Consider the following 14912-nt stretch of genomic DNA (forward strand, 5'->3'; position numbering starts at 1 on the left):
TATTCTACAATCACTTTTTGTGACTACCATAGGGCTCAGATCAATCAATGAGCCATGAAAATATTTGGCACTGATCCCATCTTGTCAAGCCAGATTGTGGCTGGTTCACTGTAAGACTGAACAAGAGTGAGAGTGCACGGAGCAGGCAGAAGTAAAGATAATGAAGGAAACTGTGCACAACGAGAGACAGAGACAGAAAGAGAGAACACATTAGTTAGAACTGGAAGGAGATAGTGTATGAGAAAGAAGAAAGGAAAACAATCAGCATGGGTGGGGGGAGAGAGAAAGAGGGGGTGGGGAGAGGGGGAAGGGGGAGAGAGGGGAGAGGTAGAGGGGGAGAGGGGGGAGAGGGGGGAGAGGGGGGGAGAGGGGGAGAGGGGGGTAGAGGAGGGGGGTGCGGGGGGGGTGCAGGGGAGAGGGGGTGTGGGTGCGGGGGTGGGAGAGAGGAGGTGGGGGAGTATGAGAGAGGGGAGGTGGGAGAAGATGTGGAGGGGAGAGTTGTATCCAGAGAGCCGTGCCTGTCATGGCTCAGCACTGCCCTCTACCGGGTCAGAAGGCACACCACATGCCAGTCAACATTTCACCCCTCCCAACAAATCAATGCACACTTAACCATTGGCCACCTTAATTGGATTAACCCATCTAGCACCAAGCCATTGGCCCCCCGGTGAATCATCCGGGCTGCACCCTCCAGCCCCCTGACCTATAAAAAGTGCTACATGTGCTTGGCTCGCTCCCTTTTTTGCTATCTCCAAGGGACCACCCTGTTGTTGGTGGGTTGTGCGTTGAGTAGGGTTTTGAGAGCGTTTATTGTTGCCCCTGTAGCAGAGAGCTGTGCCTGCCCATAGTCAAGGGGTGGCAGGTATCGCAGTTACTTTTCCCTTGCTTATATATGTACCTGTACTCTGTCCCCACGCCGTTTTGCCATGTATTGTACTGCCGACCCGACTGTTCCCACGCTCGTCTATTCTAAGCGCGTTTGTGTGAATATTGTAGCTGCTTGTGTTGTCCCCAAGCTCTTCTCCCCTTGTAAATAAACTCCTTATTGTTGAAACTGTGTGTCCAGAATCCTTGCCTTTGAGACCCAAGGAATCTGTCTCATTTCCATCACAACAGGAGTCAAGGTGGATATTTGGGCAGACATGCAAATGATTCTCCCAATACTTTTTACTCAGATTCATAGCTTATGGTTACAACATGTGCTTTTCCATCCTCTGGACTGTAGTATTTGAGTGAAATCAAACAGGAAGATGAATTTTAAAACAAATTTCCAAAATCCAGACCTGGCAATAGATTACCAATATTCACTGCCAGTTTCTGAAGTCAGGACTCTTGATGGCAAGATCAGCATGACATCTATAACTTTGACAAATTTAGATAGATGCGCTGTGGATAGTTTATTGACTGGCAGCATTACAGCCTGATATGGAAACACCAATGGAAATTCCTACAGAAAGTAGTGGATATGGCCCAGTCTATCACGGGTAAAGCCCTCCCCACCACTGAGCATGGAGTGTTGTCGCAGGAAAGCGCATTATCATCAAGAGCCCCCATCGCCTAGGTCATGCTCTCTTTTCTCTGCTGCCGTCGGCAAGAAGCTACATAAGCCTCAGAACTCTTACCACTAGGTTCGGGATCAGTTATTACTCCTCAACCGTCAGGCTCCTGAACCAGAGGGGATAACTTTACTCAACTTCACTTGCCACATCATTGAACTGTTCCCACCTATGGTCTCAATTTCAAGAACTCTTCATCTTAACTTTTTAATATTTATTTGCTTATTTATCTACTATTTGTTTATTATTTGCTTATTATTATTTTTTCTTTTTGTATTTACACAGTTGTCTTTTGCACACTGATTGTGTGTCCTGTTGGTTTAGTCTTTCATTAATTCTGTTATGGTTTTTGGATTTATTGATGAAGCCTAGAAGGAAATGAATCTCAGGGTTGTATATGGTGACATCTATGTGCTTTGATAATAAATTTACTTTGAACTTTGAAATCCAAGGACAGAAATAGAGGAGAAACTTTCAAGCTATCAGAGCAAATCCAAAATTCAAATATCTGAAGGAAGTTTTTAAAACGTGAAATTCAGTAAGGTAGCTATCGAATTGATTGTATTTTAATGGATGGTCACCACTCTTTTCCTTTTACTACACCTGGGAAGTGAATATTCCCATTGTTTGAGGGATTATGATCCAATGTGCCTCAACATAATTTCTTGGAATTACTCTTCACCAGCATGTCTAATGGTCAGACATCCAGGTAAGGAAGATATTAGTATCTTGTACTGCCTGCTCAGAAAGGTCATATATCCATGTTCATTCCAGATGCAAGAACCAGGCAGATTTCAACCATGACTTTGTGAAGCCTGGAAGTTCAATCAATGCAAGCCTTTCTTTTTTTCTCCTCTCCCAAAAGATTGTAGTGAATTGAAAACTTAATTGACCTTTTTCCTTTTGGCTGTACCTGGGAAGTGAATACTTGCAGTTTGCATAGAGTAAGAATATCTCCTTGTTAAATATCAAACAGGGTCCAATAATCATTGCTAAACTCTCTCAATTTCTTGCTCATCGTGCATATTTCAAGAATCACCTTAGATTTAACTTAACTGAAACTATATCCACTGCTGGTCAGGACTCTAGATAGATTCACATCCTGATCCCTCTTAATAATTTAGAGCTAATAACACACAAAATATATCATAGCTTCATTATAATACATCATGAATTTCTTCAATGAATAAGAAATATTAACTTCAACCATCAATATTTAGAAAACATTTATTTGTTTATTATTAGGAACACAAAAACACCTTCAACAAGAATTCTGCTAATAGTCTTGCCAAGAAAAACACTAAGTTATAATGATATGACTGAATTGTAAATATCCTGCACCTGTTTTCACAAGTGAACATGATAGAAAAGGATTAACATCTGATAAAAAAGTAACAGATCTCAAGATGAATATGTTTTCAAAGCCTGATAGCAAAATTGCTTCACAGAAAAAAAATCTCATATTGTGTCACAGCCAGTCAGTTTTTCTTAATTCAAAAACTTAGGTAAAATATCTGAGCATCAATAAAAATATATTAGTTTTTCATGGAGGTCTTAAAAGGTAAGCTTACTTGGATAAAATTATGACAGTAGTTTCAAAAGAAATCTAATTGAATAGATTTAGCAAATCAATGCAATAAACCACAAAATAGTACAGGCCAGTATGATGATGCCCTAAATGAATGATCAATTATACTGAACATCAGCCATTCGTTAGCAAATTTTAGCAATCTCAGCTCCGGCCACAGAATTGCTGTACCGTAATTTAGATGTCAGTGTCAGTGACATTAAGAAATCCCTGAAAAATATCTTAATGGTTAAAGTGGCAGGTCAGACACCGGTCTTTTACTTCAGTCATCGCTATTCTAACCTATCTGATCTGCTAGTTGTAGGGATCCTAAGCAATAAATATGTATAGTTTCCATCCAACAAAAGCTAGAGAACGAGCTCATTGCAAAAAAAACTAACCTTATTTAGTGCTCTTGGCAATATCACAGTTCTTCTGGTCAAGAACCAATAATTCAAATACCCTAAATAAAGTTTGATATAAAACTGTAAAAATCAAACAATTATGGAATTCAGAACAGCACTTACGCAGTGAATTGCCTTTTGTGTCTTTTAAGGCCTTCATTATGTCATGAATCCCCGTGGCTATGAAAAAAGAGCAGAGGAGCAGGACTAATTGAATAGCTCTTTCAAAGGCCCAGCACAAACATTAAGAACCAAATGGTTAAACCCCTCTCAAAAGCCTGAGCTTGATTATTTTTGTTCATAACTGTGAATATGCAGTAGACACAATTCCAATGATACCTCAATATACCCAGTTGCTAAGCTACCAGACTATAAGGCTACTAGTGATATCTGCTCAGTTTTCTTTACATTATTTGCAGTGATTCTTCAGAAGTGTAAAGAATGAGAGAGATAGAGAGTTGGAGAGATGGACATAGAGGGAGGTGGGGGGAGGTGGAGAGGGAGGTGGGGGGAGGTGGAGAGGGAGGTGGGGGGAGGTGGAGAGGGAGGTGGGGGGAGGTGGAGAGGGAGGTGGGGGAAGGTGGAAAGGGAGAAGGAGAGGGAGGTGGAGGTGGAGGTGGAGAGGGAGAGATGTAGCCTATACAAACATTAAATAGATCCTGGGTAATCTGTATCTTAACTCCACTTACTCATATTGGTTCATTATTTTCGTGTGAATGCTTATCCCTGCAAGTTTCAGCAAATGCCCAAAGAAAATTCATGAATAAGTACAATGTGATGGATATGGCTTTTGCTCATCACTGATTACAAAATCTGGGAGAATCATTTTGTTAAATTTAGAAAGGAAAGAAAATTTCAGAAGGAAACAAACGAGGATAGTACAGCCAAATGATGACGTGACCCAATAACCTTTTACCATCACTCCTGAGACAACTGAGTGACCAAGTGGAATGAGAAGCCTGGGAGCTGCTGATAACAGAATATGGAATAACAAGCAATATGCTGCAGGAATACAGAGGGTCAAACAGCATCTGTAGTATGGGAGGAGAAGAATTACTGAAAATACAAGTGTCAGTTATGGAATTCAGAATAGGATGGTTGAATTTACACTGAAAATATACTGCTCTGATTCATAGTTTTGACCAGAAACATTGAAATTGCATTGCATTTCCTCACCCCCACACAGATGATGTTCAACCTACTGAGTTCCTCTAGGACATTGTTTGTTGCCGGTGGAATAAGCAGTTTACTGGGCAACAGTGATCCCTGCTCTGATGTACACCATAGTGTTATAAGCTGAGAGTTAACAGGAGAAGTAAAAATCAAGGACGAGTCTGAATACTGCCACTTAAGTTGAGCTAATTAAATTTGATCACTTAAATAAACCTGGAATTAATTCCAGTATCAAGAGTTGTTCACTATCAAAGGATGCCAAAAAAATCCTTTTTATCAGAATCAGACTTATGTCGTGAAATTTGTTGTTATATGGCAGCAGAACATAGCAATACATAATAAAAACTGAATTGCAGTAAGCATACATAAATTTATAAAAATTATATATATAGTACTTCAATTTCACAAACATACTAATTGAAAGATTTAGGCATGAATTTCAGTGGATGGACATAGAACCAAGAAGTGACAAGATAATCAGGCAGTTTGGAACGGAGAGTTGGAAAATTGTGATAATTAATAGACAAAAGAAGAATATATGGTTTATTTTTAGTAAAGGCAGGTTTGAAGTTGGAGGTGAAATAGTTAAAGAATGAAAAGTCAACATTGTTCAGAGGATTGGGGAGGGGAACATCGACTCAAACCATGAGAGGCCTGCGTCGGGCATTTTCATGCCTTACAAGGCACAGATTGGAAGTCTGTGTGGGGTGCCACTCCTCGCACAGGCTAGAGCAATGTGTGATTAAGTGCCTTGCTCAAGGGCACAAATACACTGCCACAGCTGAGGCTCGAACTAGAGACCTTGAGGTAACTAGACGAATGCCTTAACCACTTGGCCACGTGCCCAACACAAAGGATTGAAGGATCATGTATTGGCTAACATGAACAAATTGTTTATAAATTGTAGGGATCAAAGTAGGGGAGATTGTAGGAGAAGACAAGAACGTATGCATGGTGTAAGCATAACAAATGTTAGGAACAAGAAATGACATAAGGACAAGAAGTAATGGAGACAATCATGTGGATCTTCTAAAGCTCTGAAGGAAGCAAACTGAAGGTTCAAGCACCATTTTAAAACCAGGGTAGAGAGAGGCTGATTACAGATTAAGCACCCTGCCTTGCCCTCAAAGTTTCAAGGCCTATGGAATGTATTCAATCACAATGGGTAACCGTACTTCATTATGCATCTCTCAATTTCTTCCCTCAGAGGGTGGTGTGAATGTGGAACAAGCAGAGGGGGAAATTGTGGATGCAAGTTTAATTGCAAAATTTAAGAGAAGTTCAGATAGGTAGATGAGAAAGTATGAAGGACTACTGTAGGCAGAACAGATAGGCATGGACTAGATGGGCTGAATGGCCTGTTTGTGTTGTAATACTCTATGATTCTATAGCACTATGTATATTGGTGAGATAATAAAGGTTTCAGTAAATTAATAGAAAATATCCAACTTCTGATTTGCTAGGAAATTTCCCCATGTTTTTGTGTTAATTCTTACTCGTGAATGATACTAGAACAGTGAAAATTTTCAGAAAAAGGGCAGCATAAAACAAGACTTCTAATTCTAAGGTGAGATCCACAGGAATATAATAAACATTAGCTTGAACCTCTTCATCCAGACTATGGACTATACTGGAGAATAGTAACGAAGTGTGACATTAACAGAGTTACTCAACACAGAGTAGTAAAAGAAAGTAACTTAGCAAGGAGGTTAGACAGAAATCTGGAGAAGGTTGTGTATAGATGTTTATTTTTCCAATGATGGATCAGAGGGATGATAGATGTGCATAAGAGAAGATGAGTGCATATGAGTGGAAAAGGTAAGGAGCAAGGGACAAGAAACAGTTCAGTCAGTAATTGAGATCCCTTTCAAAAGCAGGTCACAGGGCAAGGTTTGGACTGATCTTGGAGGTTAGTGTCAGCACAAAATTGTGGGCCGAAGGGCCTATACTGTACTGTTTTATGTTAATAACCAAGGTACTAATGGTAAAGAATAAACAGCAGGCAAAATGTATGCAGCAAATTAAAGAGAAGATAAAATGCATTAAAACTTAAAAAGATATACTTTGTTCATGCAAAGCTTAAAGGAAAAGAGTGCATCGTAGGAGGAAGGTTATCAATGAATTCATAGAACATTTAAAAGGCGAAAATTTTAAGTGAAGAGTTGGGTTATTCAAAGGGGGAAAAAGTCATTGTATGATGACACAGTTAGGGGCTACAAGACCATTTCAGATTACAGAAAGATTGAAAGGAAACCAGAAATAAATCTTATCTTCTTGTAAGTTTTAAAACTCTGCAGATTCCTAAGCAATTCTCATTGACATTCTTACAGAATTAAGAATACACAGCACAAAAGAAAACTAAACATAAATCCCCAAAACAAAGGATCAAAAGAAAATAGTAAGATTACCAAAAAGCAGTAACTGACAAAGAGAAAATCTTGGAAATGGAAAGCGATGACATTGTGGGGGATCATAAAATTCACATTATCCTGAATATCACATTTATGTTTACCTACAATATTTAAAATTATATGCTTCTAACATTGCATGAAATTAGTTTTGTGATAATGTATAAACTACAATATAAATTTCAGAGCTGTATAAGAAATCAGTATCCAAAATGGAAAAAAAGCCCTATCGCCTATTATGGAAGCAAATTACATGGTTTTCACCTTAAAACTTGACAGTTACCTTAATATTTGAAATTCCACAAATCTTTTCTCGTGTAATAGACTGAAACTATTGGGAAAAAAAATTCAGAATCAATACAATTCTAGAAGAATATGCAGATATCTTGCTCAATGTAAGCAAAACAGCACATCAATTCTTGAGCAAAATGTGCAGTAGAACATAATCAAAATCCTAGATTCTCTTTTGTTTATCTATAGTAGGGTGTCTCAAGAAATAGCGTCATTAAATAGTATCCCAAAAATAAAAATTACATCAATTGATCATTGTTTATACAGACATTGAAACTGTCAAAAACAATTAAAATTAAAAATCCTTGCTAAGCAGCATCTTACCATTTGACCTTTTTTGAGAATACATAGAACAGCACTGCAGTGAAAATAACAGCAAGGTTTTCTTTCAGGAGCAATATTCCAACCAATCAGAAGTACAATTCCAGTTGTAAGGAAAGCTTCTGCATTTGAAGAAAACACTGCCTCATTAATTATGTCAGATCAGCAGTAATCTTCAAACTGCTGCGTATAATAATTGAAAAACATTTTGCCCTTCAAAATTATTAAAATATTCTTCAGATAAATGCTTATACAAATGTTTAAGCAGCACTTCACTGTGTTTAGTTCTCAGCAGTACTAACATGCAAGATCTGGCACTGTGAAATGCTTTCTACAACAGTATTTCAAGTCTCCACGTGGTTTACATCCTTTGCCTAGCATTGATTCAGGGAACTCTGAATCTGTTATGTTCACTTAAAGGAGTACTGTCACCATGACAACCTACCTCGATGCTAAAGCATGATTGTTTATAACAGATGATGCAACAAGGCCTTTGACTACATTATGACAGCATATTGCCTATATTACCTGGTGAAATAAATCTGTGGACAATTAAAATAATTTTTTGAATTACTAATTAAAACTTGTATTCAAGCAGCAGTAGCATCAACTACTCTGTTAGCTATGAACTGTAAATTAAATCACCACATCTGCAGTCGATAAATAGACTATTACATGAACTGAAATTGCCAAAATGGCCCAAAAAGGGCACTGCAGCTTCTTTCTTCAAAGAGAACTTCAAATTTATTATTGAAGTATATATATGTCAACATGTACAACCCTGAGATTCAGTCTTAACAGAAGTAAATACTGTAAAAAAAACACATTTCAGAATGTTTCTGCCATAATCAGCACTCATATGTCATTTACAGGATAAATTTGGTGAAGATTATAGCCAATCAGAAAAGACTCCCAGTAATATTATTCCTATTGTATGGTCTTCATCCAGGACATTTCTGAGTGGCAATTATTGCTGTTTTAGAAGAGTTTTATGCTGTTAATTAGATGGTAGATTCCTCCATTTCCACCACTTCTTAAATCAGACTAAATATCAATACGAGAAAGATGTAGGTAGCTTTACAGAATCAGAATCAGGTTTATTATCACGGGCATGTGATGTGAAATTTGTTGACTTAGCAGCAACACTTCAATGCAATACATAGTCTATCAATAATAAATAAAATAATAAATAAACAAGTCAATCAATTACAGTATATGTATATTGACTACATTAAAAAATGCAAAAACATTAATACTGTATATTTTTTTAAAAAGTGAGGTGGTGTCCAAAGATTCAATGTCCATTTAGGAATCGGATAGCAGAGGGGAAGAAACTGTTCCTGAATCGCTGAGTGTGTGCCTTCAGGCTTCAGTACCTCCTCCCTGATAGGAACAGTGAGAAAAAGGCATGCCCTGGGTGCTGGAGGTCCTTAATAATGTACACTACCTGTCTGAGACACCGCTCCCTGAAGATGTTCTGGGTACTTTGTAGGCTAGTACCCAAGATGGAGCTGACTAGATTTACAACCTTCTGCAGCTTCTTTAGGTCTCGTGCAGTAGCCCCTCCATACCAGACATTGATGCAGCCTGTCAGAATGCTCTCCATGGTACATCTATAGAAGTTTTTGAGTGTATTTGCTGACATGCCAAATCTCTTCAAACTCCTAATAAAGCATAGCCGCTGTCTTGCCTTTTTTATAACTACATTGATATGTTGGGACCAGGTTAGATCCTCAGAGATTTTGACACCCAAGGACATGAAGCTGCTCACTCTCTCCACTTCTGATCCCTCTATGAGGATTGGAATGTGTTCCTTCATCTTGCCCTTCCTTAAGTCCACAATCAGCTCTTTCATCTTACTGATGAGTGCCAGGTTGTTGCTGCGGCACCACTCCACTAGTTGGCATATCTCACTCCCGTATGCCCTCTCATCACCACCTGAGATTCTAACAACAATAGTTGTATCATCAGCAAATTTATAGATGGTATTTGAGCTATGCCTAACCCCACAGTCATGTGTGTATAAAGAGTAGAGCAGTGGGCTAAGCACACACCCCTGAGGTGTGCCAGTGCTGATTGTCAGCAAGGAGGATATGTTATCACCAATCTGCACAGATTCTGGTCTTCCGGTTATGAAGTCGAGTATCCAATTGCAGAAGGAGGTGCAGAGGCTCAGGTTCTGTAACTTCTCACTCAGAACTGTGGGAATGAATATGAATATATGAATAGTCGCACTTGCGCAGTCGGGACAGGACTGCGCAAATGCGTGCAAGTCAGTCTGTGAGTCAGTGGGAGTATTTAAAAGAGAGCAGTTTGTGGAAGTCGGCCATTTTTCTCGGCGGTTGAACGGGACAGGACTGCGCAGGCATGTGCAAGTCAGTCTGTGAGTCAGTGGGAGTATTTAAAAGAGAGCAGTTTGTGGAAGTCGGCCATTTTTCTCGGCGGTTGAACGGGACAGGACTGCGCAGGCATGTGCAAGTCAGTCTGTGAGTCAGTGGGAGTATTTAAAAGAGAGCAGTTTGACGGAGTAGAGGGAGACAGAGTAGGAAGGCTTTGGCTCGAGAGGCTTCGGCGAGCAGAGGCTGAGGACGAGTTTCACTCCAAGTGAGGACCCCTCGAGAGTCTTCAGTGAGGAGGCTGAGAGAGGAGACTACGCCACAGTTGCAGAGGGTGAGAAGTGGTGAAGAGATGACCGCTAGGCTGATTCAGTGTGCTGCGTACATGATGTGGGAGGTCAGGGACACTGATAGTGCCTCTGGCTCCCACACCTGTGGAAAATGTGTCCAGTTTCAGCTTTTGAAAGACCGTGTTGCACCACTGGAGAGGCAACTGGATGATCTTAGGTTCATCCGAGAAAAGGAGAGTTTTCTGGACAGGACCTACAGTGAGGTCATTACACCGAGGATACCGGAAGAGAGAAGGGGGGGCGACGATGAGCAAGGAGAGGATGCTTGAAGTACAGGAGACCCCGGGGGATGTGCCTCTCGTAAACAGGTTCACCCTCTTGGAAGCTGTTGGGGCAGAAGATGATGCCAGCCTGAGAGGCGGTCAGGTCTGCGAGTCAACAATTGGCGCTGAAGCAAAGCCGGGGAGACAGACGTCAGGCAGAGCCGTGGTAGTAGGGGACTCCATAGTGAGAGGTACAGAAAGGGGATTCTGTGGCAGCAGGCGAGACTGAAGGATGGTGTGTTGCCTCCCTGGTGCCCAGTTCCAGGATGTCACGGACCGATTGCAGGGAATCCTCAAGGGTGAAGGTGAACATCCGGAAGTGGTGGTGCATGTCGGCACAAATGACGTGGGGAAGAAGAGGAAAGACATTCTACAGCGTCACATCAGAGAACTCGGAAGAAGGCTGAAAAGCAGGACTTCCAGGGTGGTTATCTCCAGTTTGCTTCCAGTTCCTCATGCTGGAGTGGGCAACAACAGGGAGATAATGGATCTGAATGTGTGGCTGAGGAACTGGTGCAGGAAGCAAGGATTTACATTCTTGGACCATTGGGGTATGTTTCAGGGTAAGGATGAATTGTACAAAAGGGACAGGTTGCACCTTAATAAGCGGGGCACCAGCATTCTGGCAGGCAGGCTTGCCTCTGCCACACGGGTGTGTTTAAACTAAGTAGTGAGGGGAGGGGACGAACCGGAAATATAAAGATGGAGATAAAGGGAAAGTGAGAATAAGAAAAGTTAAGAACGACAGCAGAATCAACAGAGCAGAAAGCTCAAAAAGGGATCGTACAGTATGGCCAAGTGAAATAGGAATTGATATGGGAGGTGAGGGGAGTAATGAATTAAAAGTATAATATATGAATGCATGGAGTATAAGAAATAAAGTAGGTGAGCTTGAGGCACAGTTGGAAATTGGTAAGTATGATGTTGTGTGAATAACAGAGACATGGCTTCAAGTGGACGGGGCCTGGGAAATGAATATTCAAGAGTACATGTCCTATCGAAAGGACAGACTGACGGGCAGAGGGGGTGGGGTGGCTATGTTGGTGAGGAATGGTATTCAGTCCCTTGCGAGGGGGTCATAGAATCAAGAGACGTAGAGTCAGTATGGATAGAACTGAGAAATTCTAAGGGTAGAAAGACCCTTAGAATGGGAGTTATCTACAGGCTCCCAAACAGTAGTCTGGATGTAGGGTGTAAGTTGAATCAAGAGTTAAAATTGGCATGTCGCAAAGGTAATGCTACAGTTGTTTTGGGGGATTTCAACATGCAGGTAGACTGGAGGAATCAGGTTGGTACTGGACTCCAAGAAAGGGAGTTTCTGGAGTCCCTTAGAGACCGATTCTTAGAACAGCTTGTACTGGAGCCTACCAGAGAGAACGCAATTCTAGATTTAGTGTTGTGCAATGAACCGGATTTGATCAGGGACCTCGAGGTAAAGGAGCCATTAGGAGGTAGTGACCATAATATGATGTTTTAATCTACAATTTGAGAGGGAGAAGGGAAACTCGGAAGTGTCAGTATTACAGTTGAACAAAGGGAACTATGGTGCTATGAGGGAGGAGCTGGCCAAAGTTCAATGGAACAATAACCTGGCAGGGATGACAGTGGAACAGCAATGGCAAGTGTTTCTGGGAATAATGCGGAAGGTGCAGGATCAGTTTGTTCCAAAGAGGAAGAAAGATCCTAAGGGGAGTAAGGGGAGGCCGTGGCTGACAAGGGAAGTAATGGACAGTGTAAAAATAAAAGAGAAGAAGTAGGAGGATTGGGAAACTTTTAAAGATCAACAGAAGGTAACTAAAAAGGCAATACGTGGAGAAAAAATGAGGTACGAAGGTAAACTAGCCAAGAATATAAAGGAGGATAGTAAAAGCTTCTTTAGGTATGTGAAAAGGAAAAAAATAGTTAAGACCAAAATTGGGCCCTTGAAGACAGAAGCAGGTGAATTTATTATGGGGAACAAGGAAATGGCAGACGAGTTGAACAGGTACTTTGGATCTGTCTTCACTAGGGAAGACACAAACAATCTCCCAGGTATAATAGTGGCCAAAGATCCTAGGGTAATGGATGAAATGAAGGAAATTTATATTAGGCAGGAAATGGTGTTGGATAGACTGTTGGGTCTGAAGGCTGATAAGTCCCCGGGACCTGATGGTCTGCATCCCAGGGTACTTAAGGAGGTGGCTTTAGAAATCGTGGATGCATTGGTAATCATTTTCCAATGTTCTATAGATTGAGGGTCAGTTCCTGTGGATTGGAGGGTGGCTAATGTTGTCCCTCTCTTCAAGAAGGGAGGAAGAGAGAAAACAGGGAATTATAGACCGGTTAGCCTGACGTCGGTGGTGGGAAAGATGCTGGAGTCAATTATAAAAGATGAAATTACGACACATCTGGATAGCAGTAACAGGATCGGTCCGAGTCAGCATGGATTTACGAAGGGGAAATCCTGCTTCACTAATTTTCGGGAATTTTTTGAGGATGTAACTATGGAAATGGAAAAGGGAGAGCCACTGGATGCAGTGTACCTGGACTTTCAGAAAGCCTTTGATAAAGTCTCACATAGGAGATTAGTGGACAAAATTAGGGCACATGGTATTGGGGGCAGAGTACTTACATGGATTGAAAATTGGCTGGCTGACAGAAAACAAAGAGTAGCGATTAATGCATCCCTTTCGGAATGGCAGGCGGTGACCAGTGGGGTACCGCAGGGTTCAGTGCTGGGACATCAGCTGTTTACAATATATATTAATGATTTAGATGAGGGAATTAAAAGTAACATTAGCAAATTTGCTGATGACACAAAGCTGGGTGGCAGTGTGAAATGTGAGGAGGATTTTATGAGCATGCAGGGTGACTTGGACAGGTTGGGTGAGTGGGCAGATGCATAGCAGATGCAGTTTAATGTGGATAAATGTGAGGTTATCCACTTTGGTGGTAAGAACGGGAAGGCAGATTATTATCTAAATGGAGTCAAGTTAGGAAAAGGGGAAGTACAACGAGATCTAGGTGTTCTTGTGCATCAATCACTGAAAGCAAGCATGCAAGTACAGCAGGCAGTGAAGAAAGCTAATGGCATGCTGGCCTTCATAACAAGGGGAATTGAGTATAAGAGCAAAGAGGTCTTTCTGCAGCTGTACCGGGCCCTGGTGAGACCACATCTGGAGTACTGTGCGCAGTTTTGGTCTCCAAATTTGAGGGAGGACTTTCTTGCTATTGAGGGAGTGCAGCGTAGGTTCACAAGGTTAATTCCCGGGATGGCGGGACTGTCATATGTCGAAAGATTGGAGCTACTGGGCTTGTATACTCTGGAATTTAGAAGGCTGAGAGGGGATCTTATTGAAACATATAAGATTATTAAGGAATTGGACACGCTGGAGGCAGGAAGCATGTTCCCGCTGATGGGTGAGTCCAGAACCAGAGGCCACAGTTTAAGAATAAGGGGGAGGCCATTTAAAACGGAGTCGAGGAAAAACTTTTTCACCCAGAAAGTGGTGGATGTATGGAATGCTCTGCCCCAGAAGGCTGTGGAGGCCAAGTCTCTGGATCCTTTCAAGAAACAGATGGATAGAGCTCTTAAAGATAGCGGAATCAAAGGTTACGGGGATAAGGCAGGAACTGGATACTGATTGTGGATGATCAGCCATGATCACAGTGAATGGCGGTGCTGGCTCGAAGGGCCGTACGGCCTACTCCTGCACCTATTGTTTATTGTCTAATACAAATGGGAATATACCATAAATTATAATATAATCTTTCTATTAAAGATACCAGTCTGTGGTGGATTGAATTCACTCTATGGTGCCAAAAGTCAATTTAGTAGTCTGAAAAAAACAGTGGGGAAATGGACAACCAAAACCGTAAAAGTAAGCTGTGAAGGATGTCTTCTCAGCTCTGGACCTTCAGTTAGATGATGGCTATTCCAGTTCTTAACTCCATCTACCTGTCTTGGTTCAGTAACAACCCCCCTCCGTACATCTAGCAAACAGCCATCAGTGAGAGAGAAATGGACGTAACAATCTTTTTGCAATCTGCCCGGAGTGCATTTTCAAAAGGGTGAAAGCTGACTTTTCAAAGAAGCAAAAAACGTCAAACAACCTTAGATTTACTGCGTTATCAGTGAGAAAATACAAAGGCACATACTACTGATTCAGGCAAAAATATACACAAGATGCAGAAAGAGATAGATCACTTTTGGCCTTTATGAAATATTTCAATTTAAAGCTGTATTGAAAGAAAAGCAACGTTT

General features: G+C 41.1%; 1 protein-coding gene across 7 annotated transcripts in view; it reads right to left on the minus strand.

The window, feature by feature from the left end:
- Positions 1 to 14912, minus strand: part of dagla (diacylglycerol lipase, alpha) — a 385385-nt gene that overhangs the window by 179476 nt on the left and 190997 nt on the right. For 2 of the 7 annotated variants that reach the window (XM_063063202.1, XM_063063201.1), the window contains exons 2-3: positions 7392 to 7439; positions 3651 to 3707 (exon numbers count right to left, since the gene is read on the minus strand). The exons of 3 other annotated variants lie outside the window; for them this stretch is intronic. The gene's annotated coding sequence lies outside the window, so the exon portion shown is untranslated. Of the gene's footprint in view, positions 1 to 3650; positions 3708 to 7391; positions 7440 to 7723; positions 7821 to 14912 lie in introns of those variants that run through there. 2 more of the 7 variants (XM_063063200.1, XM_063063206.1) reach the window with 2 other exon arrangements.

This window comes from Mobula hypostoma, chromosome 11 (genome assembly GCF_963921235.1).
Source record: "Mobula hypostoma chromosome 11, sMobHyp1.1, whole genome shotgun sequence".
Taxonomy (NCBI): Eukaryota; Metazoa; Chordata; class Chondrichthyes; order Myliobatiformes; family Myliobatidae; genus Mobula; species Mobula hypostoma.